General features: G+C 48.2%; 1 long non-coding RNA gene across 1 annotated transcript in view; it reads left to right on the top strand.

The window, feature by feature from the left end:
- Positions 1-25,768, top strand: part of LOC144754656 (uncharacterized) — a 117,101-nt gene extending 91,333 nt beyond the window's left edge. Inside the window, exons 2-3 of the long non-coding RNA XR_013594754.1 lie at positions 21,934-22,328; positions 23,803-25,768. This is a non-coding gene — a long non-coding RNA (uncharacterized LOC144754656). The remainder of the gene's footprint in view (positions 1-21,933; positions 22,329-23,802) is intronic.
- The last annotated feature ends 634 nt before the right edge of the window (positions 25,769-26,402 follow it).

Genomic DNA, 26,402 nt, shown 5'->3' with positions numbered 1-26,402 from the left:
CCTGCCGCCGGAGCCGGGGATCGAACCGTGGTCCCCAGATTCCAGCGTCAGTCGCCCTGGCCGCGGCGCCACACCTCTTCCTCTAGATCAGTGCCGGGCTGACGGAGCCTCCGCGGGATGCATCTACACCGCCATAGCGCTGGCCACGCCTCCATGAGATAGGACTTCGGGGAACGGTGTTCAGCTGGTTTTCCTCTTTTCTAGCTGGCCGCCGGCAAACGGTCTGGGCCGCTCCGGATTCCGCCGTGATGCCGCCTCTGGGAGTCGGGGTCCCTCAGGGCTCTATCTTGAGCCCGACCCTCTTTAATATCTTCATGACCCCTTTGGCGGCATTGGCGGAGTCATTTGGGGCCCGGATCGTATCGTATGCCGACGATACCCAGCTTCTCTTCTCTTGTAAGAGAGGAGAGGACTTCGAGGGGGAGAGTATCCGGGATTGCCTTGGGGCTGTGTTTCAATGGTTCCATCTACACAGCCTCAAGTGCAATCCCGATAAATCTGAGGTACTCTTCTTCGGGTGCGATATGGAACCAGAGTGGCAGGCCTGGTGGCCCATTAATATGTCCCCCCCTTTGTGTTCATCCCAACTGGCTAAGAACTTGGGTGTGAAGATGGACACGGGGTTAACAATGAAGGCCCAGATTCTCGGAGTGTCGGGTATGTGTTTTGGCCTCCTGAGGATGCTACGGAGGTTTCTTCCCCTACTATCGGAGGAGCACAGGAGGCTGACTGTGCAGGCCCTGATAGGCTCCAGGTTGGATTATTCTAACGTTCTATACCTGGGCCTGCCAGAGTACCTGCTACAGCGGCTGCAAGTTGTGCAGAACGCTGCGGCGCGAGCAATCTACGGATTGAACAGACGTGCCAGTGCCACGGCTCTGCTCCAGACCTTGCACTGGCTTCCAATCCGTAAGCGGATCGCCTTTAAGACCTTAACTCTGACTTACAAAGCTCTTCATGCGACGGGGGCTAAGTATCTCCAGAAGAGACTCGCCTTCTACCAACCGGCGCGCTCTCTGAGGTCAGAATCCTTACTTCTGGCGACCGTTCCACGAGTGAAGCGAGCACGTCTGGGAGGTCGCTCCTTTGGATTGCTGGCGCCCCAACTGTGGAACTCTCTGCCCCTGTCACTTCGGGGAGCCACTAGTTTATTAGCCTTCAGAAAGGACCTTAAAACGTGGTTATTCTCCCAGTAGGCCCCCTGTGTGTGTTGTTTTTTTTCTCTCTATCTGTAATTCTCTCTTTTTAATGTGTTATGTTAGTTTTACTGCAGCCTTCGTTAATTAAAAGCGCCGGGACACTCTTTTTGAGTAGCCGTGCGCTCTACAAAAGCCATTTTAACATAACATAACATAACATAACTGCTCCTATTCTTAACCCAAAGTCGGTCTTGGAGCCAGATAGGTGTCATCTAACACCAACGCTAGCGCCGACTGGAGCCATTCCCTCCAAGCTGGAGCCTGAACCGTATTCCTATGGGCTACGACTTGGGGAACATTGGGAGGGGCCTTAGGACCCTTACGAATACCAGCTGAAAGAGACTAATGAGGACAACCGGTGTGAGGATTTAAGTGCCAGTGGACTGGACACCTCCCCAGATTCTGGCTTGGTCCATCTTCTTACCATTTATTTTTTTTAAATATCTTTATTGCATTTTATCTTTATCGTTACATTAATCATCATTTATTGATCCATATTGGTTAAGCAACATTATCCCCCATGCTATGACTCTGAGCACATAAGTCGAAATATTTATTTCTCGCCGTTTCAGTTTCAAACATTTATAACTCGCCTCAGGCTTCCACAGCCCGCACATTCTGTCAACTCCGACAGAGGGCCAAAGCGGAGGTTTGTAGTAGCTCTCTGCTTCATAGTGAACAATGTGCCTTAAAAATATCAATGCATACAGATGGTAGCTAATCGTATCGAGACTCTGCTCTTAGAGTACTTCACATAGCGTTTCATAGCAGTTAAATCACTACATATGTAAGCATAGAATCCGTACATTAAATATCTCTTTTTCTTCTTCTTATAACAAATCAACCATATTCAACAACAGTAAATAATAAATCAAACAAAACAAAATAAAAGAGACGTCACACAACTGTGGATGTATGCGTCCAGCATCTAGCGTGCCATCTGAGTGCAGTCCTGGCTAGGCTAACTTGCTAGTGTGGCTTGTGGGCTGCTGCTTCTTTTTTTTCCCATGCGGCTGCGCTGTCATTAGGGTATCGTGTTGCAGGAGCTGCTACCGTATAGTGACGTTTAAGGAATGTGAGGTCGCTGCCCAGCCTAACGATTGCAATGGTGGTGATACCCAGGGGCAACGTGTCGCTAGTGCCCAGGGAGCTTATTGAATGGCAGGCCCTGCCCGTTGCACGGGATGTGTCTGCAGTGTGGCAGTAGATTGTATGAAAGTCCTGGGCATGTCGTCCCAGGTCTGTGCAATGGGATACTTGCGCATCCCTGCCGCTTTTTTCCTGTGTAGGGTTGTACTCTCTGCCTGTGCCCAGACCCCAAAGGACTTCGCCCAGTGTGATGCCTCTGGAGGGTCCCTGTGCTTCCATCTTTTAGTGATAAGTCTCTTCGCAGTTACAAGGCCCAGGTCTCGAAACCTGGAGCTCACCTTGTTGGCCTTGGCCTTCCTATAAAACCCCAGGATGCATATCTCCCATGTAGTAGGTACCTCTGTGTTAGTGCAGGTGGTAAGTGTTCCTGTGATCAAGCGCCAATAATGTAAAAACAGGGGACAAGACCACAACATGTGCAACAGGCCAGCGCACAGGTGACGACATCTCGGGCATTCGGAAGTATTGATGTTGAAGTATTTATTGATCTTGTCCGGTGAAAGATACGCCCTATGTACTATGTAAGTTTGTATGAGCCTGAATCTCAAATTTCCTGGTATGTGCGTGGTACTGGCCCCTTCCCACTCTTTATCAGTCCAGGGACGCCCTCTGTCTTCAGTCCAATGTGTGCGAAGTCTCTGCAGAGCAGGGCCTATACTAGCCAGTGTACTTAATGCGATCCCTCCCTAATCACATGCAAGTATTGCACTAACTGGTGCATCGGTGGCTCGTTAGTCATGTCTCCCCATGCTAATGTGAATGTGCGTGTAATGGCTGCATGCAGGAGGAACTGGCCCGCTGGTAATCAAGTGTCTGCAGTTAGTGTCGCAAAAGGCAGTAGAGTGCCATCCGCGTATAGGTCTCCCAGGGTCTCCACCTCCGCTTCCACCCAGGGCGCCAATGCTATGTCCGTTATGGGGACTCTGCCCCTAGACGTCCCAATTAGCGGTAGTACCGGTGCATATGGAAGTTTGTCTTTTGTGAGGTGTAGGCTTCTCCTAAAACACCTATGCGCCAGCTCAACATGTATTTGTTGCGCGTGAGGAAGCTTCGCCAGCGGGTGGAACAATCCGCATATCTGGGTCTGCGTCCAAGCTGTCATCTCAGTCGCCATTTCCGCCAGATTCCTACCGCTCAGCCACCTTGCGGCCCACTGCAATTGCGCTGCTAAATAGTACAGCTCCAGATGAGGAACCGCCAAGCCTCTACCTTCCGGGGGTGCATATAGCTTCTGCAATGCTATTTTGGTCAGGCCCGCATTCCAAATCAGGCCACCTACCAGCCCCTCTTATTCTTTGAATAGCTTCACTGGGACATACACCGGAAGATTCTCAAAATAGTACAGCACTCTAGGCAGCACTATCATCTTGGTTAGGGTGACACGGACCATCACATTAAGTGGTAAGGCCCTCCAGAACTGCATCTGCGCTCTTATTAAGGAGATGGCGCGAACCAGATTACCTTCCGGTATATCTGTTGTGGATCTGTAAACATGTATTCCAAAGTATCTAAACGTAGTCGGATACCACCAGGCAAGCGTAATTCCATTGATAAGTATCTCAGTCTCGACCACGTCATCTCGGAAAGAGTAGGCACCTGACTTGGCCCAGTTTACCCTGAGTCCCGACATCGCTTCGAATCTACAGAATAGTGCCGATATCTCCAGCGGCTGCGCATGAAGGTTGCGCACGTATAATAACAAGTCATCTGCATACAAACTCACTTAGGCTACAAATAGGCAAGGGCGGCTCGGCAATCCTGATACTACTAGATCTCTCCACGGCATTTGATACCATCTCTCATGAAATGCTAGCGGAGAGACTGGAGTCCTGTGGCATCCAAGGAACAGCCCTAAAGTGGCTGCGTAATATTTTGTCCGATAGGACACAAACAATCATGCTTGGCCCATACAGATCTGATGCAATTAATTTAGACAGAGGTGTCCCTCAGGGATCCTGCCTAAGTCCTACCCTGTTTAATGTTTATATGACCCCACTAGATAGGAGAGTGGAACAACTGGGCTTTGAGATCATCTCGTATGCTGATGATACTCAGCTCATATTCTCGTTTGGTACAGACCTAGTTGCAGAGAAAGCAACGTTTTCCAGAGGCATACTTGAGATCTCCAGCTGGATGACGCAAAATTGTCTCCATCTGAACCCTGGTAAAACTGAATTAATGCTAATGGGCAAAGCCTCAGCAAGCTGGTCTGATGACTGGCGGCCCGCCCAGTTGGGAGCCGCCCCTGTGCCTACTCATTGTGTGAAAAACCTAGGGATAAAATTAGATCAGTCCCTAGTAATGAAATACCATATCGCCACCACGACTCGTTCTTGCTACTATAGCATGCGTCTGCTGCGAAAGATCCTCCCCTTCATGCCTACCACTCATCGCAAAACCTTGATCCAAGCAATGGTTATTAGTCGACTGGATTACGGCAACGCTTTCCTGGCTGGAGTAGGAGAGACCCTGTTAGACAGGTTGCAGGTGATTCAGAACACTGCAGCCAGGATGGTTCTGAATCGCCCAGCGGGCTCCGCATCGGCGCCCCTGTTGCGAGAACTCCACTGGCTAGCGGTGAGGAAAAGATCCTTTTTTAAGATCTGCTGCCTTACATACACAGCACTCAATGGTAGAGGTCCTAAATACCTCCAAAAAAGACTTATCAAACATGTTCCTAATAGGAACTTGAGGTCTGGTACGCGTGGTCTCCTCCAAATACCAGGTATAAGACTAAGTCGTTCTGAAGGAAAAGCTTTCTCTTATCTAGCGCCAAGATACTGGAATGAGTTACCAGATCTCTTGTGTAAAATTGACAATTATGGCACATTTAGGAAACAGCTAAAGGCCTTCCTTTTCTAATTCATTCGGTCCTCTTCCAATCGCAGGATTAGTTCTAGCCAAGCGCCGAGATGCCCCCGGGTGATTCGTGCGCTGTAAAAGAACGCACAACAGGGACACTGTGTGTAGACCATCGCTCAAGGGTATGCCCCAATCCGCGCCCCCCTCACGGAGAAGAGCCGCCAGTGGCTCCATAGCTAAGGAGAAAAGTAACGGGGAAAAGGGGCAACCCTGTCTGGTACCTCGTCTCACCCTGATTTCGTCAGACAGAAGCCTGCCCGTACAAGCCCAGACTGTGGGATGCTGATCCAGCAACTGCACCATTTGTAGATAGTCATCTCCCAACTCAGATTTTCGTAAGACCGCCGCAAGATAGGGTCACTCCAGCGAATCAAAGGCCTTCTCCAGGTCCAATACTAAACAGCCAGATCTGGGCCAGTTTATCGTTGCATATTGCTCGACTCTAAATAGTCTCAGAATATTGAGGGAGGTGCTCCTAGTGGGCACGAATCCGTTCTGGTCTGCATGAACCAGAGTTGTCACAAATGGTGCAATGCGTTTGGCCAGGATGGAGGAGAGTATTTTATAGTCTGTATTTAACAGGGCCAGAGGACGACGGTAAGAGCCTAGGAGTTCAGGGTTCCTACCCGGCTTTAGAAGAGAGACCAGCATTGCCTTTTTTTGTGTGGGGGCAAGTGTGGAATACTCCAGTGCCGCCTCATAGACTCGCAGCAGTTCCGGTAATAGAACCTCTGAGTATGCCTTGTAGAATTCAGCCGGTAGTCCATCGGGACCCGGCGTCTTTCCATTGGACAGAGAGTAGATGCCATCTCTTATGTCCTCCGGTAACAGATGGGCTCTCACTTCCCCTCGCTGGTGGTCTGTTATCTGCGGCAACGTTAGTGTGGAGAGAAAATCCTGTATTTCAGTGTCCGCTGCGGTCAAATATGATCTGTATACTGTAGAATAATGTTCTACAAAAGCATGATGTATATCGCCCTGGGTAAGCATTACGACACCCTGTGCATTCTGTAGTGCTGTTACTGGCGCGGTAGCCATGTCTTGTCGTATCAGCCAGGCCAATAATCTCCCTGGTTTGTCCCCCGTGTGATGAGTGTGCGCCGAGTGTGCTGCATAGTTTAGATTACGGAGCCGGTCTAATAATCCAGAGTGTGTCTCCTCAGGCGTTCCAGAGGTCCGGGATCGCGCTCCAACGCCTCTCCCTCCCCCGGAGCAGCTCAGTGTCAATGCGCGTAAGATTTGCCTCCAACTGTCGCCTCATACCCGTCTGAGCACCGAGGCGGGCTCCCCTGATCACAACATTGAATGCGTCCCACTCCCCCAGAGGCGTCTTGGCTGTACTGGCATTGTCCTCAAAATACTGAGTAACATTTGCAGCCAGTAGGGTACGAAAGGGTGCGTCCAGTAGGAGGTCTGGTTGTAGCCGCCATGTTGGAATTGGCGGACGGGGGCGTTCCCACATCATGTCCAATACATGTGGGTTGTGGTCGGAGTGCGTCCGGCCCAAATAATGAATCGCCGCTATGTGGGGAAGCAGTGCGTCCAAGAGCATATTGCGGTCCAATCACATATGTAGGTCATGGGCTCCTGAATAATAAGAGTATACTCTTATCATATCATGGGGATGTCGGTGTCGCCAGGCTTCCTTCAAGTGCCACTGTGTTGCCCAGTTTGTCACCGCCTTCATAGCATGGTGTGTATAGGTGCCCGGAAGGGGTAGAAAGGACTGGTCCAAGGACAGGTCAAGGATGCTGTTGTAATCACCCCCTAATATCATGGGGATGTCGTGCCATGGCGCGAGAATGTGTGATTTCTTGTCGAGAAATGCTGCCTGCTCTGTGTTGGGAGCATATAGCGATGCAAGTATTATTTGTCGGCTATCTAGCGTGCCCCTCACTGTCACATACCTCCCCTCTGTGTCTACCAGCGACTGTGTAATTGGGAACGGAACGCCTGCCCTTACCCATATTAGCGTACCCCGTGCAAAAGCCGAATAACCTGTAGCAAACAATTGGCCGCTCCAGCGACGATGTAAGCGCTGTGTCTCTCAATTTTGGCTATGTGGGTCTCTTGCAGCAGGGCAATTTGTATGTGGTGTCGCTTGAGGTATGTGTTGATCTGATACCTACGTGACGGCGAATGCATACCCCTCACTGGTCCATCCTCTTACCATGACTACTAAAGAGGGAGTCTCATTTGCAATGGTGGGGGGAATGGCAGGTGAGGTTCAGGACCTTACGCTACCTTCTGTGGCTATCAAGACATACTTCTTGGCGGGGGGCTTCAGCCAGGTGTGACCCCATCTGAACTGCTTCTCCTGTTTAACGAGGTCCTCACAAATGTCCTGCTACTTGGACCAGACCAAGCCCTCCACAGGGACTCCTGTGAATAGGACTTTAGCCCTTCGCCATCGCCAAGCCCATGGCTCCAACTTCCTCACCCAACACCCCACCCCAGAGAACTGGGTGGTCCAAGCCTCCATGTGCAAACTAAATCCTGGTGCATTCCCTTCCACCGCACTAACCAGGGAATCTGTTGTGTAGTTCCTAAAAATATATAGGATCTGGTCATTTGTTGGACAAACATAAACTAAGAGATTGGTGTCTAGACTGATTCCGGACACCCCCGCAGGATATTTCAGCCAATAGACCAGCTAGCTCACAGTGCCACCACAGGCCCCCTAACCTTACCAAGGAGCAAATAGTATCTGGGAACCATTGAACATGACATACCTTGACCCTTCAGGGATCTTGGAAACAGTATAGTACTTTTTGCTCAGTCAATCGTGCTCACTTGGTCTTGGAGAGATACTTAGAAATAAAAATTGGGCACATTTTCAATAAACTTTTATTGAACCAGCATCATTCTAATATAAAACATGTTTGCTGCGACAATCATTAGACAAAAGCAAATGTAAAAGATTACAAGCACCAACAGAGTAAATAGAATGTGGAATTCTACCATGGTGCTAAAACAGTGAATATATGCAGGCATAGGACAGTAATCAAGCGTACTCCTACATTGTGGGCTGTACCTAAGTGTACCTAGCATGTATGTGGGTGTTAAGCCAAGAATCCCCTAGGAAAGAGCCAACCCATTACCTGATGGGAGTGGAAGAAGAATCCCGTCTTGGTCATGAGTTGGTCACCCCGCAAGGAATGTCAGACTGCTGTGTGTTGCAGCTTAAGCGGGCCGGTACCTCAGTGTCATGTGTCAGCGTGGAAGCATCTCCTCTGCTTATCTAGTGAAGGTATGGTTATTTTATACCATAAAGATAGCCTTGGGGTTCCTACCATAATCAATATGTTGTGAGTCTGATTATGTAAATGAGCCTAAATCAATACTTGCAATTATGCAAAGTAGTTCTGTCACCCTAGGATGAAGATGACCATGACTTTTATACAGAGTATGTTAATCCTGTTATGTACGTCATGTGCAGGGGACTTTTCTAAGAATCCTCATGCATAATAAATGAGGCTAGTTTCAAGGAAACCAATCAACATTTATTCAGCACAAAACTGGGTAAAAGGTCAGAGTTAGAACCGTTATGCAGAGCAAGGTAGGACAAATGTAGGTGAAAGGTCGTTTTTGCTACTTAGGTCTAGTTTGGGGACCATAACAAATCCTAGAGGCTGAATACCATAGGCAACAAAATCTTTTCTTCCGCCAGCCTGGCACTGTGGTCGGTGAACACCACGTGCCTTTTGGGACGATACTCCTATTGACTCTGGGACTCAGTTGCGCAGGTGCTGCCTATGGTCTTTGAAGAGGCCCTTGCCATACTCTCCCAAGCTATTGCTGACAGGAGGGATGCAGCCAAACATGGCATTCGCTGAGGACTGGATTCGACCAATTCACTAGGCGAAGCAATTTCATTGTCAATGGCCCTTAGGTGCCACGCCTGATTGAGAACCACTGGCTTTCAGGGGATGTCCAGGCCTCACTCATTGAAATGCCCTTTGATGGCTTCTGTCTCTTTAGAGACAAGGCGGTCTCACTGCTAGAGTGCAACAAGGACAGCAAAGCTACAGCCAGGACTTCAGGCCATTCCATGGCCCATCTACAACTCCAGATTGCCATTTGCTTCATTCGTGGCCACCGAAAAGGTTTCCAGCTACGTCACTACCCGCCCAGCCACTTCAGGAGGCATGCTTCCCAGACTCTGTGTGGCTGAGGATGCTGCCTTGTGGGTCAGGTAGCAACAGGTTGTGCCAGGCCACCCCCTCAGCAGCCACAGCTTTCAAGTCTCTTTAGTTTACCCTCCAAACATCATGGGCACCCTGTAGGAGTTAGGATATGCCACCACCTGCACCACTGGAGGTCAATAACATCTGATCGCTGGGTTCTTCAGATTGTCTGAAGGGGCGACTCCCTCCCCTTTGCGTCTACCTGTTCACCCATGCCACCTACCTGCAACATGATTCAGAAAAGGGGGTGGTGATGAACAGAGTGCCTGAATTAAGCAGACGACTCTTACCCAGTCCAAAGATCAGGGCTTGATCCATCACCGTTTTTTAGCTCACTGCACCATCCCAGCTCAGAACTTGGCTATATGCAAATTAGTCTGTTCCTGTCCCAGTGCATGATGGGAACAGGGCAAACCAAACTACCAAGCCAATTCTTATACTGGGAAGGAAACAAGCTTCCGGGGACCGGTTTCTGCCATTTCAGGCGTCGTCGGCCCGGCTTGCTTGAATCCTGATGGTGCAATGAGCAAGGGACTCACATCTGAGTATACCCTTCCACGCTTATGGTGGACAAAATGATTCAGAAAAGGGGGTGGTGATGAACAGAGTGCCTGAATTAAGCAGACCACTCTTACCCAGTCCAAAGATCAGGGCTTGATCCATCACCGTTTTTTAGCTCACTGCACCATCCCAGCTCAGAACTTGGCTATATGCAAATTAGTCTGTTCCTGTCCCAGTGCATGATGGGAACAGGGCAAACCAAACTACCAAGCCAATTCTTATACTGGGAAGGAAACAAGCTTCCGGGGACCGGTTTCTGCCATTTCAGGCGTCGTCGGCCCGGCTTGCTTGAATCCTGATGGTGCAATGAGCAAGGGACTCACATCTGAGTATACCCTTCCACGCTTATGGTGGACAAAATGATTCAGAAAAGGGGGTGGTGATGAACAGAGTGCCTGAATTAAGCAGACCACTCTTACCCAGTCCAAAGATCAGGGCTTGATCCATCACCGTTTTTTAGCTCACTGCACCATCCCAGCTCAGAATTTGGCTATATGCAAATTAGTCTGTTCCTGTCCCAGTGCATGATGGGAACAGGGCAAACCAAACTACCAAGCCAATTCTTATACTGGGAAGGAAACAAGCTTCCGGGGACCGGTTTCTGCCATTTCAGGCGTCGTCGGCCCGGCTTGCTTGAATCCTGATGGTGCAATGAGCAAGGGACTCATATCTGAGTATACCCTTCCACGCTTATGGTGGACAAAATGATTCAGAAAAGGGGGTGGTGATGAACAGAGTGCCTGAATTAAGCAGACCACTCTTACCCAGTCCAAAGATCAGGGCTTGATCCATCACCGTTTTTTAGCTCACTGCACCATCCCAGCTCAGAACTTGGCTATATGCAAATTAGTCTGTTCCTGTCCCAGTGCATGATGGGAACAGGGCAAACCAAACTACCAAGCCAATTCTTATACTGGGAAGGAAACAAGCTTCCGGGGACCGGTTTCTGCCATTTCAGGCGTCGTCGGCCCGGCTTGCTTGCTTGAATACCTGCAACAGGCTGGTGGAGGACCACTTCTCCTTACTCTGCCAGGAAGTGGCTGCTCTGCTGACCGAGGGAGCCAGAATCAGAAGTTGTTTGTGGTTGCTATTCCCTCTATTTTCTGGTGCCCAAGAAGGACAAATTCCTTTGTCCTAACCTAGACCTGCACCCTATCAATATAACAGACAAAAGAATGGTGGCAGTGGATAACTTAAAGGAGCCAGCACCTCCGCTATGTTTGCATTAAGATTAGTTCGTAGCTCTCTCCTTTGAAGCGTGCTCTATGTCTTCATACAGTGCCACCCACAGTATCACACAATACTTGCAGAAAATTCTCTGTATATATTAATGAGCTTCAGAACATAGACAGAGCACAGCATGAAATAAGTAAACAGCTGATTTGCCCCAATCAGCAGAAATATTTAATGCAAAAAATCATGTAGCAAATTCTGTTCAGCAAGCGATCTTCATGACAGTTGTTCAGTAGTTACAACATTGATACAGCTACAGCCATAGCTGTATCAATATATTTTGCTGATTGGGGCAAATCAGCTGTTTACTTATTTCATGCTGTGCTCTGTCTATTTTCTGTAGACCTGCACCCTATTAATTTCTTCCTAAAAAAGGAGAAATGTAAAATGCTCATGCTCGTTTAAGTCCTGTCTGACTTGGACTCTGGAAATGGGATGGGAACGTTGGACTTGCAGAACGCTTACTTCCACATCTCTGACCTACGTTCGCACAGACTCGACCTGTGGTTCACGGTAGGTCACTACCACTTTTCTTTTCAGTTCACCCAGCTCCTCTTTGGACTTACCAGCGGCCCTCGATGTTCACCAAAATGATGGCGGTGGTTACAGCTCATCTGCGGAGATCAGGGGTGCCAGCCTTCCCCTTTCTAGATGACTAGCTGTTCAAAGTGGGCTCAACCCAGACAGTCGTCTCCCACCTCCAGACTACAGGGGACCTCTTGCATTCATTGGGTTTCAAAATTAACGTGACAAAGTCACACCTGCCCCCTTTTCTGACGTTCCTTTTCATCTGGGCTGTTTTGAACACAGTGCAGTTTCAGCCTTATCCTTCCGAAGGGTGAATCAAGGATATTTAGGCTTTGTTACCAATGTTTCAACCTCTATCTTGGATTTCGGTGAGACTGACTTTGAGGCTGGTGGGTGTCATGGCCTACTGCATCCTGCTTGTGACACATGCCGCTGCCATATTTGGACTCTGCAGTGGGACCTGACGTTCCAGTGGGCGCAGCATCAGGGCAGTCTCTCTAACATGGATCTTGGAGGGCACAGTAACATATCTGCAGTGGTGTTTAAGGAACTGTGATTGGGTTAGTAGCAGATCCCTGTCACTTCTCCAACCAGATCTGACAGTAGTGACAGATGCATCACTCCTGGGCTAGGGTGGCCATCTGGGACAGTTGGATATCAGAGATCTCTGGTGGAATTCAGACTCCACATCAACCTGTTAGAGCTCTGAGTGATCCGACTGACATTTAAAGCTTTTCTCCTATTAATCAAAGGAAGGCTGATGCAGTTGTTCACGGACAACACCACTACCATGTCATTTCATCCTTGTGGCTCCTGATTGGACTCAGAGAGTTTAATATCTTGAGCTGTTGAGCATTGCCATCTGTCCTCCAGTTAGGCTGACTATTTGTTGTTACGTCTGTTGCAACAGCAGGGAGGGTTCCCTACCCGACCTGTCAACATTCCGCCTTTAAGCATGGAGATTGAGCTTCAACAGTTGACAGCTTTTGACCTTCAAACCAAAGTCTGCAATGCTATCTTGGCAGCCTGGCGTCCCCCCACCAAACCAGTATACGGCAGCCGTTGTCACAGTTTTGTGGCATAGTGTTCTGCCAAACAAATTGACCCCTTATCTGCACTCTTTTTTCAAGTTCTTCTGTTTATCCTTACCCTGGCCCAGCAGGGTGCTGCTTTGGGCATGTTGAAGGGTTATTTGTCTGCCATTTCCTCCTTCCTGGAGCTGCCAGATCAGCCTTCCCTCTTCAAGTCCCCTATTGTAAATAGGTTCCTTAACCCCTTCAGCGCTGAAGGTTCTATTGAGCGGGCGGGGCCATGATAGAGCGGTTCCGTCATGCGCACAGCCCAACCTCAGCTCATGACGGAACTGCTCCGTCATGAGCGCCGAAGGGGTTAAAGGTTTGCACCACTTATTTCCTCCAGCTTGCTTCGTTATGCCTCAATGGGACCATAACTTGGTTCTTACCCTCCCTAATGTGTGCCTCTTTTGAGCCGCTTCATACCTGCTCTCATAAACTTCTCAACATCCAGACGGCCTTTCTGGTGGCAATTACATCTGCCTGGAGGGTCAGTAAACGTCAGGCATTGTCGTCTAAGCCTTCGTATGTCTCCTTCTTCCCTGACAAACTGGTCATTCGAACCCGAGCATCCTTCATTTTTTATAGGCCAATCAACCAGCCAGCATACTTTTTATACTTCGCTTCATCCCTCTAAGGAAAAGGAGTGAATCCACCGGCTGGATCCTAAAAGAGCGTTGTTGTTCTACCTTGACCACACAGAATCATTCCAGGTGGACAATCAGCCCTTCGTGGGATATATTGGGGCCAAAAAAGGGAAGGCCTTGCAGAAGCAAACCATCTCCTTATGGATCGTGCTCTGTATTAAGATCTGCTACGCACTGGCCAATTACGGTCAAGCGGGAATAAAACACCTGGGGGGGGGGGGCATCACGCTGTATAATATACTGCCACAAGAGTTGCAGGTCAGGCACGCTCCTCCAGACCGAGAGGGCGTGTCACTAAGCCAGCACCTGCAAGCTGGCAAAAACACACGTCCAGCCTCCCTTTTACTCAAAAAGGAGTGTGACACAGCTCCGGGGGATCGGAGAGGTGTGCATGCTGGTTGTAGCGGTGGAGAGCCGGCTTAGAGGGCTGGTTCGCTGTCCATTGGGCCGGCTTTAGGCTGGTGTGGCCGCACCGGGCGCTGGCCTACGGGGGGCGGTATGTTTAGCAATACCTTATGATTGGAGGGATGAGGGACACTTGTGGCCGGTGGTAGTGAGAGAATCCGAGGAGGAGGTCATAGAGTTTGGTGGCGCATGGTTGTCACACTGGGTGCCACCAGCGCTAAAGCCTGCCCGGGGTGTCCAGGCACTGAGACTCAGGGCGATGGAGGGGGCGGCTTAGGGGCCTGAACTGGTGCCTGTGCGGAGGAGGCTGCGTTGGGTCCTGCAGCCGCATGCCCAGTTTGAAATGATGATGGGAAGTCCAAGCAACGGACACTAGGGGTGTTTACGATGTGTCCAGGCTAAAAATGCTTGCCGCCAGAGCGGGGTCTAGACTCGCGGAACTGGAGGGTGTCCAGCTCAGGTGCTGTGTGGGGTGTCAGGCCTATGGTACTGGAGGGAGGCTCAGCTCGGTTGTTGGGAGGGGTGTCATGCTAGAGGAATTCCCAGCTCGGGTGCTTGGAACGGACTCAGCTGCTGAGATGTCCAGCTGGTGCTGGGAGGAAGACAGGCCTGTAATAGCAGTTGGGGTGTTTGGAGACGCGGGTCCTGTATAGGCTGACAAGAGGCTTAGGGTGCTGGAGTGGTCCTGGGCGCAGGGTGTGCCACAGGTGTGTACACAGTCAGGATGATGCGGGGTGCACTCTCACGGTGATTGGGTGGGGTGGAATGTACAGCCTCAGGATGCTGCAGTGGATGCCACCCCACAGGCACTCGCTGGCTGTTGATGGGAGGTTTACAGGCTCTGTTTCTAATCAGTACCGCTCAGTTAATTTCTGCTCCACATTTTTACTGCCTGTCGGGCTTTCCTCTCGATCCAGAGCCCTCCTCTTGCTCCCTATTTCTCTCTTAACTCCACGCCCTCCCTTGTGACCTGTGTGATGTGGATCCTGGGCTGGAGTGGCTTCAGATTTTGCACTGGCCTTACTTTGCTTCTTACCCATGACTTTGTTTTATACTTTATGTAATCTTGGAGTAAATAAAAATCCCAAAAGCAACACAGTGAATTATATTCATATATAACAATACATGAGGATAATATTGCTCTGTATGAGCAATTACTCAATCAATGACATGGCTGTGAAATGTCTTTGTACATGATTATAAACATAAAAAGTACAATATGAAAATAAAATTTGTCATAATGGTGCCAGTTAATTACATCACAGCTACCCAATTAGATCGAAAACACAATGATCAAAACTGTCCAAAATCATCACGTAAAAAAATTAATTAATCATCCCTCTAACAATTTGTGGAGAACAGCCAATGTACATGAATTTTGTAACAACTGTTATGGTAAAAATGATTATTCATATTTTCAAGAACCAACAGAATTGAGCCCTGGATGGGCAATCAAACAAAAAGATGAATTTCCACTCCTAATATGCGATCTATACAATGTACCTCATTATTAAAAATATAGATTATCTGGATGACAATTCATAATACATGAGAAAACATATGTGATTTGAATGACAATTCTTGAAAAATAGGAGAGCACCTTCATGAACACAGTTACTCATTTACAAGTAATTCATAATCTAAGTTAACACAGCAACATTAGTTTTAGATACAATATAGCACACTATCCCAGATGAATAGCTAACTCCTCCTCTGTATTTAATCCTAGGGGAGATTTGGTCTGCAAGTCAACTATATATCTGGATTCAAGTCTGCGTAATTTCAATTCTCTATTGCCTCCCCGTTCATGGGCGAAAACTTGATCTAAGAAGATTTCTATCACTTTGATGGAATCTGGCAAAGTGTTTTGCCACGGGATACGAGAAGTATTTCTTCTCAATAGCCCTGGTGTGTTCTAAAATTCTTCGTTTCGCTGGCTGTATAGTACTGCCTATGTAGCACTTCTTACATGGGTAGACTATTTTTTTTTTAAACAAACTTTATTACCTTTTATTTTGCATACATCATACATCTTGGGACAATCATTACATGCTAGCCTTGGTCAGGCAAACCAGCCCATGGGCCTGTTGTTGCTGTCAATATCCTTGTTGTGCCATGTCCGTTCATTGCGGTGCGGGATTGCCCCATCGTCCCTTTATTTACAGATTATGCCCCCATAAACAAGGCCTCAAACAACAACTGCGACCCCCCCCACCGCACTGCTGTCTTCCCCTGAGCATCGCTCCAATTGGTGAATATGCTCCCTTATATTCCAACCATAAGCAACAGTGGTGCCCCGAGGGCTCCTTTGGAGTCCCCTTACTGTCCCCGAAAATACCGACGCCAGACCCATTATTGCTTTTCTATTGGGGTACCCCATTTTACCCTTGCAACGGGGGGTGCACTACCTGTTGGATTCTCTCTGGTGTGGAAGCCTCTGAGCCCCTGTCCAGCCTCATTAAGTCTGTCACTAGACCCTCCCATGCTTGGGCCCTCTCCGGCTTGCCCACTCCCCGCCGTGCGTTCCTAAGCAGTACTCTGCCCTCTCAACCCGCCCACTTCTCCATCTCGCGTCTCCACCTGAGAACATCGGGTCCCCCCCGGTTTCTTCCAGCTACTAGTGATTTCCCGCTTCGCCAGAATGATTGCCAATCCTGAAATCTGGATGTGGTTTTGGTTTTAGTAGAGTGTGGGAATAAGTGAAGCAGTACGTGAGCTGGTGTGCATGGGACCACCCTTTCCGTCACCCTTGCTGTCACTTGTGTCACTTCTCGCCAGTATTGGGTTAGGGAGGGACAGCTCCAAACCATATGTATAAACGTCGCCCCCTGCTCCTGACACCTCGGACATCTAGCATCCGCACCAGCAAAATATCGGTTAATACATTCTGGGGTTAGATAGGCTTGGTGGAGTATGTAAAAACTGATCAAACTAAACCGGGCATTTCGAGAAACTTTGGCTCCAAAACATTGTCCCAGTCCTTATCTTCTAGGGGCCTGCCAGTGTCGTCCTCCCATTTATGTTTGTCTATCTAGTGGTTGCGCGGAGTCATGGCCAATAGTTCTGTACAAGCAGGCCACTGCCTTGATGGTGCCTCGCGCCAGGCTCATGTATTCACATGTGTGTTGTTGTATAGGTTCCGCCGTCCCGCGCCCCAGTGTCGCCGTATTGCTCCCGTGACCGCCCCGTGTAGGAGGAAGTGTCCTGGTGGTATGTCCCAGTTTGCTCTGAAATCCTCAAAGGAAAGGAGCTCCCCATCCCAAAACAAATCCCCGACCTTTGTCGCCCCCGCTTCCCTCCATTTGTGCAGGTCGTTCCACTGCCCTCCAGTAGGGAGAGCCTCCAGTGCCTGCACCTCCATCTCTGGGGAGTATGGGCGCTTTGATTTAGTTTTCTGCAGGCATCGGTCCCAGCAGCAGTATATCACCCTATGCTCATTACTGCCAATTTGTTGGGGTCTAATCGTCCGCAGCAGGGTTCGGAACACCGCAGGCCCCTCCGGGGCAAACGGAGGCATCCCTCTATCTGGGTCCCGGCCCCTGCAATCCATTGTGTAAACCGCTGCAGCTGTCCCGCCAGGTAGTAACTTTCCATATCCGGCAGTGCCATGCCACCCCCTAATCTGGGTCGATTTAATGTAGCAAGGGCTACCCTTCTTCGTCCCGACCCCCATACAAAAGCTGACATGCAGGAGTCCAGCTCCCTGAACCAGGCTTCTGATATCCAAATTGGCAATGTTGCGAAAAAGTACAGCAGCCGGGGTAACGCCACCATTTTAAGTAACGAGATACATCCCATCACCGAGAGTGGGAGCCTCCCCCAGAAGGCCATAGTGTCCTTAAGCGAGCGGAGCGCCCTCCCTATATTGCCCTCCTTCACGTCCTCCACTGTGTGGAATATGTGGACCCCCAGATAGCGAAAGCAACGGGGCTCCCATCTCAAATTTCCCAAATTCAGAGGGGGTCTTGCGTCCCTCACCAGGGGGAAAAGCTTGGACTTCAGCCAGTTCACTCGTAGTCCTGACAAGGAGCCAAAGTGCTCCATCATTGCCTTAGCTCCCGGTAGGTTACCCTCTGCATCATTGACGAATAGTAGGTGATCGTCTGCGTATAGCGCCACTTGATGCCGTATCTCTCCCACCTGAATCCACTGGTACTCCCTTGCCGGACCGTGCCACACACGCAAATGGCTCCACTGCTAAGGCGAACAGCAGCGGGGATATGGGGCATCCCTGGCGCGTCCTCCTCTCCACTCGATATTGCGTCGATATTGTGTGACCTGTGCGGACCCTTGCCACTGGATCAGCATATAAGAACTTCACCCAGCCTATAAAGCCCTCTCCCAGGCCCATTTTGGACAATACTGCATATAGGAACCCCCATTCAAGGCTATCGCTATCAAATGCCTTTTCCATGTCTATGGTGAACACTGCCCCCCTCCGCTCCGCTGCCGCTCCTAATTCAATAATATACAGTAGCCTGCGTATATATTTAGGGTTGTATTTCGCCAAGGTATGAATCCTGCCTGGTCCTGATGTACCAGTGGTACCATAGAGGGGAGTAGGCGCGTAGCCAGTATTTCACTTATAATTTTAAAGTCGAGATTGAGCATCGACAATGGGCGATACGATTCGCTCTCCATGGAGGACTTGTCCGGCTTCAGAATCGGGACTACCACCACCTCTCTAGTCGTACCCGGCGGGCAACCCTTCTCCCTGGCTTCCGCGTACATCTCCACTAGCCTGGGAGTCAGCACGTCCAAGTACATGGCATAAAACTCTTTAGGGAGCCCATCCGTGCCTGGTGTTTTCCCTCTCGCCAGTGCTTTAATAGCTACTCGGATTTCTCTGTCTGAGATTGCTGCCCCCAGGGGTTCCACCTCCTCGTCCATTAGGGCCTGCATAGGAAGGTCCGCCAGGTACTCCTCCACGTCCCCCGCCTCCCTGGTGCCTGTGCTCGTGTATAGTCGCTCATAGTACCCCCGGAAACTCTCATTAATTTCATCCTGCAGATACAGATGTCGCCCTCCTGGACCCGTTAACTCTAGAATGGCGTGTTCCCTACGGGTAAGGGTAGCAAGCCACGCCAGCAATCTGCCCGCCTTATCTCTCTCTGCATGTGTTCTATCCATGTAGGCTCGGTGATCGAAGCACCTCAGTCTCTCCTCCTGTTTCGCCACCTCTTCCTTCGCTTCGAGCAACTCCTGCTGTAGGTCCGGAGCATTCGGACATCTGCACTCCACTCCCCTCAACACCCAGTCTGCCCTTTCCACGTCCGTCACTAGCGTACGTCTCACCCCTATGGACAGTGCCATGCAACACCCCCAAATCACTGCCTTAAAGGCCTCCCATTCAGTCACCATAGAGTCTGTAGTGTGTGCATTGTCAATGAAATATGTGACGATGTGCTCTTTAATCTCATTATGGAACACTTGGTCCTCAAGTGCCTCCGGCCTGAGGCGCCAAGTGGGGATGCGTTGACGATTATTTCCCCATCGCAGTCGGGCTAATAAAGGATTGTGGTCAGACACCGTCCACGTGAGGTATTCTGTCTTGTGGAGTCGGATGTGCATATCTGGCGAACATAAGAAGGTATCTAAGCGGACATGTAGGTCATGGACGTGGGAGAGGTGGGAGTCCCCTGGATGCGTCTTTCGCCATGTGTCTACCATCCCCCAATGGGATTGCCAGTCCCAAAACGTCTTATGTGCCGGGGCTTCATTAAGGGGTGGGTGTGAGCGATCCAGAAGTGGGTCTGCTATACAGTTAAAGTCGCCCCCCATGATAACTGCCCCCGTTAGGTATGGGGCCAGTGTCCCTGACAGTCGCTCCAGGAACGCCCCCTGATCTATATTTGGGCCATAGACATTGATGAGTGTAATGTCCTGACCATCGAGGCGTCCTGTGACCACTACATATCGGCCCTGCGGATCCACCTTGTGGGCAGTATGTTGGAAGGGGACCCCCGCCCTGATCCAAATCAAGACCCCCCTGGCAAATGTAGAATACGTGGTGTAGTACGCCTGTCCTCTCCACCTACGTTGTAATGCCTCCCCCTCCGCCGCTAATGTATGTGTCTTTGTAGCATTGCTATGTGGACTCCCCGTCTATTCAGCTGTGAGAAAATGTTATACCCGTATGCATGGAGTGCATCCCCCGGATGTTCCAGGTGAGAAAGTTGTATTCAGTCTGCTTGTGCATTAGAGATTAGCCGCTCCCCCTCTGTCCCTATCTTTGTAGAAGAGGAGGTGGGCCACTACCGGCCTCGGTGGCCTGCCAGGTTGCGGAGCTCGGGCTGTGCCCTTTCTAAGGCGAAGAATGTCGATAGCCCCTCCTCTGCCACCGCAGTGCGCAGCTAGCGCTCAAGGTACGCCACCATGTCGTTCCCCTCCACTTTTTCGGGAAGGCCCGTGACCCTAATGTTGTTGCGGCGGGCCCTGTTTTCCGCTTCCTCTGCGCGTTGTTCCAGGATCAGGACTCTTTTTTCTATGTCCGTGACTTTGCGAGCCGTCGCAGCCACCGGTGTCCTCAGACCTTCTATCTCCCCCTCCGTCGCCGTGACCTGATCCGCCAGCTTCCTGTGGTCAGCTCATAAAAGGCCCAGGTCCTCCCGGATTGTGTCTATCTAGGTCTCCACTGCCATCCTCGACCGTTCTATGGCCTGCAGGATATCATGAAGTGATAGCTCCTCTTGGGGTGTCACCCCTTCCTTCCTGGGTCCCGAGCGTGAACTGGAGTCCCCGCTATCCTCACTCTGCGCCTCTTGCTGCTCAGTGTCCCGTCTCTTGGTGGTCCCATGGTGTCCTTGCGGCCCGCCCCCTCCGATGTGACGAACAAACGGGTGGGTTGGTCGCGGTCGTGCTCTGTTCTGCTATGGTGGGGGCGGAGTCCGGTCCCACCGCTCTGTCCCGCCGCACTATATTTGATCGCTAGTCCCTCCTCTGAAAGGATCCAGATCCACCGTACTGGTGGCAACTGAGCTCCTCCTTTGATTCTGCTGCCTTTGGGCCCTTCACCTCCAAACCAGGCCGTGCCTCAGTTGCGCCGAGTGTGAAGTCTCAGCCGCCACCACGGTTCCTTCACTGATTCAGCCGGTCCGCAGTCAGCTGCACTGTCCAGGTCCGTATCCCAGCCACCAGTCTCTCTGCTGTCCATTAATGCAGCACTACCACCCGCCTGGGCTCATCATGGTCCCCCCGCCGGCATGGCGTGCCTCTGCCTCTCCTCATGCGCCACTCCCCTCGCTGTTTGCCTTGCACTGCTATGTCTCAGAAGTGCACCAACGGGTTTATGTCCTTGCAAAGGTGCAGGTGTATGACTTTCAGGAATCCCCAAGAGCTTACAGAAGTAGACCTGGAAGCCATACAATTTAGGACATATATTTTCCCATGAGCAAATGTACATCTGTAAATTTTCTCCTGCAAAACTCTGCCGAGTGATTACAAATTCACGTTCCCTACACTCACTTGTTTCCAAATGGGAGAAGGGTTGGTGAATCCCCTGAAAAGAATGGGTGTGCGAAGCACCAGATGGCATTCAATCTCTCAAACGAACACTTTCCGTCTACTTCGAGCACCTGTCTGTAGACTTTAGGAAATGCAGCAAAATTAAAATCTTGCTAGAATCTAAACACTGATATAATATGAGGTCTAACAGAGAGGCTGTTATTGGAGATCCGATATAAGTGAGAACGCTGCCAGTTATCACGTTGCTGCATGCCACAAAAAGAGACAAGTTTTTTTTGTTTTATACCGGAGAGGTCGATTTCTGAAGTATCTCGTCCCATATTTAAAACAATTCAACACCCTTGAAGGTGGAGTAGTTTGTCATGTTTCAAGCCAAGAGATTTTGTGGTGGTGATTGATTTAGATATAAGACTGATGAAATTCCTATATTTGTAGTTTAATAATATCTAAAATTGAATTATGCAGTAATGCTTTTTGCTAGTGTCCACAGCTTCATTTGCTGACAGTTTAGATATTTATTAAGGTTTATATTCTGATTTCCTTTAGTTTAACCTTTTGCGTTTTGAATATGGTGCGTTAGGTTTTTTCTCATCTACAAGTTTACTTTCTTTTTTCTCATTTACAGGTCTACTTTTGACATAAGAAATCTGATGCAGAATAGATTATATGTTTGGGGTCTGAAGCTTTTTACAGTGATTCTTGTGTGCAGATTTGTTTCAACACCCCTTCTGGATTCATTAACACAAGCTCTTGCATACTGCTTTGCTGTCTGACAACGGTTCTACTGCACAAGGTGACCCTGTCTTCCCAGTTTCACTGTTTATACTCAGACAGCTTGCCACAGCTCAATATTGACCCCTCCATTTTGGCGCTACGTCTACCAAACAGGAATGTGGTCTCCATCCCAAACATACACTGCAAATGAGGCAGTGGTTTCGACTCCATTACTTAACCCACTTTAACTAGTAGTTCTCCTATTTCAAAGTAGCATTCAAGTCTTCATCTGGACACCTCTATATGGTAAGCACCTGTCACTCTGTTTTCCTCTCTATATAATTCCCCCTATTAGGCAAAGAGGAACCACCATCTTGTTTAAGAAGCGTGTATCCAATAGAAATGCTGATGGGTCCTCACAGTTCAGTCTCTCATATTGCAATTTGCTCTGAAAGTCGTGGATGTTTTGCTAGAGGGGGAAATTGGCTGAGAATATCCCCTGATTGGGGTCTTTTTTCAGAGGTTGTGCTTTGTTTCCAGAGGCTGAGCGGTGATACCAAACCCAATGCCACAATAGGTAAGTCATGAATTTTATGTCCCTAGTAAATGTGAGAAATGTCTGTCCATACAGGCTAGCATAGTACACGTTATCAGCCTCTGAGACTGCACTGTATGAGGGATCTGAGGTAGATTAGACACTGCAGCAATCCTAATCTGCCTAGTCACAAAACCAGCCTTCTTCAGGTGCCCCACCAGAGACGATCTACATAATCCCATGACGTCATTGCACATAGACACTTAACATTTCCTTTTTTCCTAGCCCCATCTAATTAAAAAGATTTCAACCAGCTCCATTGGTTTTTGCCTTCAAGACGTCTGAGTACGGGATGGTAGAAGGTGTTCTGTTTAGGTTCCCAAGCCGTATAACTCTTTCCCACTCAATTTTTCTTTACTCCCCAATTAAATGTCATCTAAGCAAATGCTTTATTATATTACTGTGTATCTGATATAGATGCCTCTTCCTACCTTGAGGGCTTATATTTGTGGAAAGTGTATTTAGAAATTGAGCATCTGTGGTATCTGGAGCGATGCAGGAGACATCAACAAATTCTGAGTATTTGATTTACCCATGTTCCTCCTGGAAGCTTGAAATTACCCAAGATGCCAAAGGGTTTTATAAATGAGAATAACCAGACCTGTCTCTAACGCACCTATGTTTCTTTTTAATGCAGTAATTACTCAAAGCTGTTTAAGTAGTATTACTTTTATTTTGTGCTGAATGACCACCTTAAGCTATTGGAAGCTAAATGGGTTTGTTAGTCACCAGGTTCAGGGATTGGCTCGAAAATAAGTGAGTAAAGATACACATAAATCCAGGGCAAATGTACTGGCCTTTAAGCATGTGCAACTATTTTTCAACAGGCCACTCCCACTTGTAGGTCAGTAGGTATGGGTTAGTCTCTTGACATGTCTGGAACATCCCTCAAAGACTGGCAGTACTGAGGCAGACTCATCCCATACCAAGCATTGTTGTTTAGCCGAGTTTCCACCTGTAGCCTTTTCAGAGGCACCAGCCTTTTCAGAAATCAGGTGATTTCCTAAGTCTGGTCTATTCTGAAAAGCATAAACATGTCACACACAACGCAGACCCTTTGTAGGCAATAAGAGAAAGGGATTCTGTGTCTTGCTGAACAGGGGATTTATTTCAGTAGATATGACTGCTTACAGCTCATTTATTATTGGTTGTCTGGTTCATGATACTGGCTCTTTTCTTCTGTAGCTTTTTGTCGAGGTACCGCAGATCTTGTAAGAAGCCTTCATTGGGACTGATGTATCTCTTTGCGCTCACCGTTATTAAGGCCTGCACCAGCGTCATGTTCTGGTAAATCATCAAGTAGGCGAGGACTAGTGTGGCTGAACGGCTCTTTCCTTTAAAGCAGTGAACAAGCACTTTACCTGCAAGAGATTCCAGAGATGACACTTTAGTGAACTTGTATGAAGCATCACCAGAAACAGAATCACCTCCTCCTATGACTACTTCTCACTTGATTGTCTCCACCCCCAACGTTTTCCTCTTTTGGAAATTTTTAGCTAAAACGTGTGTTCCACCTCCTCCCTGAGCCCCAGATAAGTCAATACATATGTGTTATTAAGGTCACACTGACAGTCCGTTGAGGAAATGGAGGAAGAAAGTAAAATAGAAAATGATTTGTGAGACGAGGGAAAAAAGAGATCTAAAAAGTGATTTGGGAAGATGGAATGAGAAAAGGGGATGAGGTACTCATTCTAAGAGGGAGAAGTGCCTTGGAACAAACAAGATAACTGCAGTTTTAGTGTTCCCCCCTTTACACCTCTCCCTTTGTCCTTGAAATTCTGACCCCAAAACAATGGCTACAGAATAGACAAGTGCAAAGCCTTATCTAATTACATATCCTTGTGGTAACAGACATGTCACATGACTGTTCAGAGCTGGACTCCTTATTTAGTGTTACTGGGAAAATAGTCCACTTCTATTCTGTCTTGTCAGGTTTCATAATCTCAGAGTGCCTCTGAGGTAGCAAACCTCACTTTCCTCTTCAGTGAATAACTATAACAAACTCACCTTTAATGGGTTGCAGCCTAGACTTTTGCAAATTGCATATCACTCAAATCAAGAAGAAGCTTAACTTTTCTGATTTCTAACTTCACCAAGTGCATATGTTGTGCTCTATCCCGGCTGATAGTATATTTATGTATTTTACATATCAAGCACGTTGCATCGCTCCAGATAATAAATGGTTAAACAAGAAGACCTTTCCTATCTCCATGATTATATGCAAAACGTATTGGCAGCTACAAATGTTGAATTGTTGTCGGAATATTGATTAACTAACAATAAAACCCAAACAGTCATTGAGTGTCCTATATATTCTGAAACCATTCTGTGAACCAGCAAGGATCAGGTCCTTCAAGCTCTTCAGACCCACTCAGTGGAATGCCCTCACCAGAAGACTTCAGGCTGAACCTATCATTCCCCCATTTCAATCGCCCCTTAAATCCCTCCTCCTCAACCACAATACAGCTAACTGTAGACTATATACACTCTGTCCTGTCTCTGATCCTGACCCCTTTAACAATAGTCCTCTTGACCTTCCTTCAAATCACTATGTTCCAGTGATCATTTTTTGATTTGGTTTTGTAAACACGCAGGGTTTCCTAGCAGCTTTTGATGTTGGAAATATACTGGAAACATCTCAGGCTATATAAAACGTATATAATATATTTGTAATTACATTAATACCTTTTGAACGGAAAGTACAATCAAAACCAAGAAGTAAATACATCTCTTATCTAATAACTATATAGTAGTTATAAGCCATGGAATATATTCTGCCTGAGTTCACCAGAAGCACATTCCAATGGTGTAATCATTTCTGTCTTGAATTGCAACTCCTTTGTACTTTTTATGTATGAGAATAAGGGGCAACCCAGTAACCCTGAGACCTGGGTATTCAAGCAATGAAGAGAAACAGTGTTCCCTCAAGTACCACTGGCCCGCTATTTGGGTGTGTTTTTTTATAGTGTATTAAATTATTTATTTGTTTAACTTTGTGTACATGAGAGATCTTCCCAATCCTGCTGTTGTGACACTGTAATGTTACTGTTTAACCCAACCCCTGTGTTTGAACTGTGATGACTTTTGTGATTTATTTTAAAATCGAAATAAAGTTTATAAATTGGAAATTGGTAACAATAAACATTTGGTATTCAGCAGCGCCAAAATGCCTACGGATGAACGTGCGCTTTACAAATACTTATGTTATGTTAAAGTAAAATGTTGATCCCAAACAGTGCAACGGTGCAGTGCGAATGAAATAGGTGAGTGTAAAGTGCGCTGGTGCTATACAATCTATGTACGTGAATAGGGACTGATCGAGGATGCAAAAGTGGGTGGTACACACTCGGACACAGAGTAAAATGCCCCAGAATCAGACAAAAACAGTACATATTATTGTGTCAACATTCCGACCCTATGCGTACAAATTATACAGGATCATCATCAGGACGCAGGTTTGGGAAGCACCTATGGAGGAGAAAACGCGCGTCAGTGGGCGTGTTTGCAATGCATTCAAATTCAGAATTTATACATTTTATTAAACCTCTACTTCCTTGAAAAAAGATATTTAGAGTATCAAAAGATTGGTTCTATTTCTTATCAAGACAGTTCGTTCAGTGTGTTCAATAGTAGAAAAAAACAGTGCATTTGTATATTCAACTCAAATTGAAATTCAGGTGACTCAGTGGACTAATACATCCATTGTTGGGGCCTGTGTTCAAACTCATGGTCACAGGTTCAAACCCCTGAAGGTTCTCTAGCCTATCATACATCAGAGGTCAATA

This window comes from Lissotriton helveticus, chromosome 5_1 (genome assembly GCF_964261635.1).
Source record: "Lissotriton helveticus chromosome 5_1, aLisHel1.1, whole genome shotgun sequence".
Taxonomy (NCBI): Eukaryota; Metazoa; Chordata; class Amphibia; order Caudata; family Salamandridae; genus Lissotriton; species Lissotriton helveticus.
Note: the sequence above shows the minus strand (reverse complement) of the source record. Positions and strands in the feature narration are given on the sequence as shown.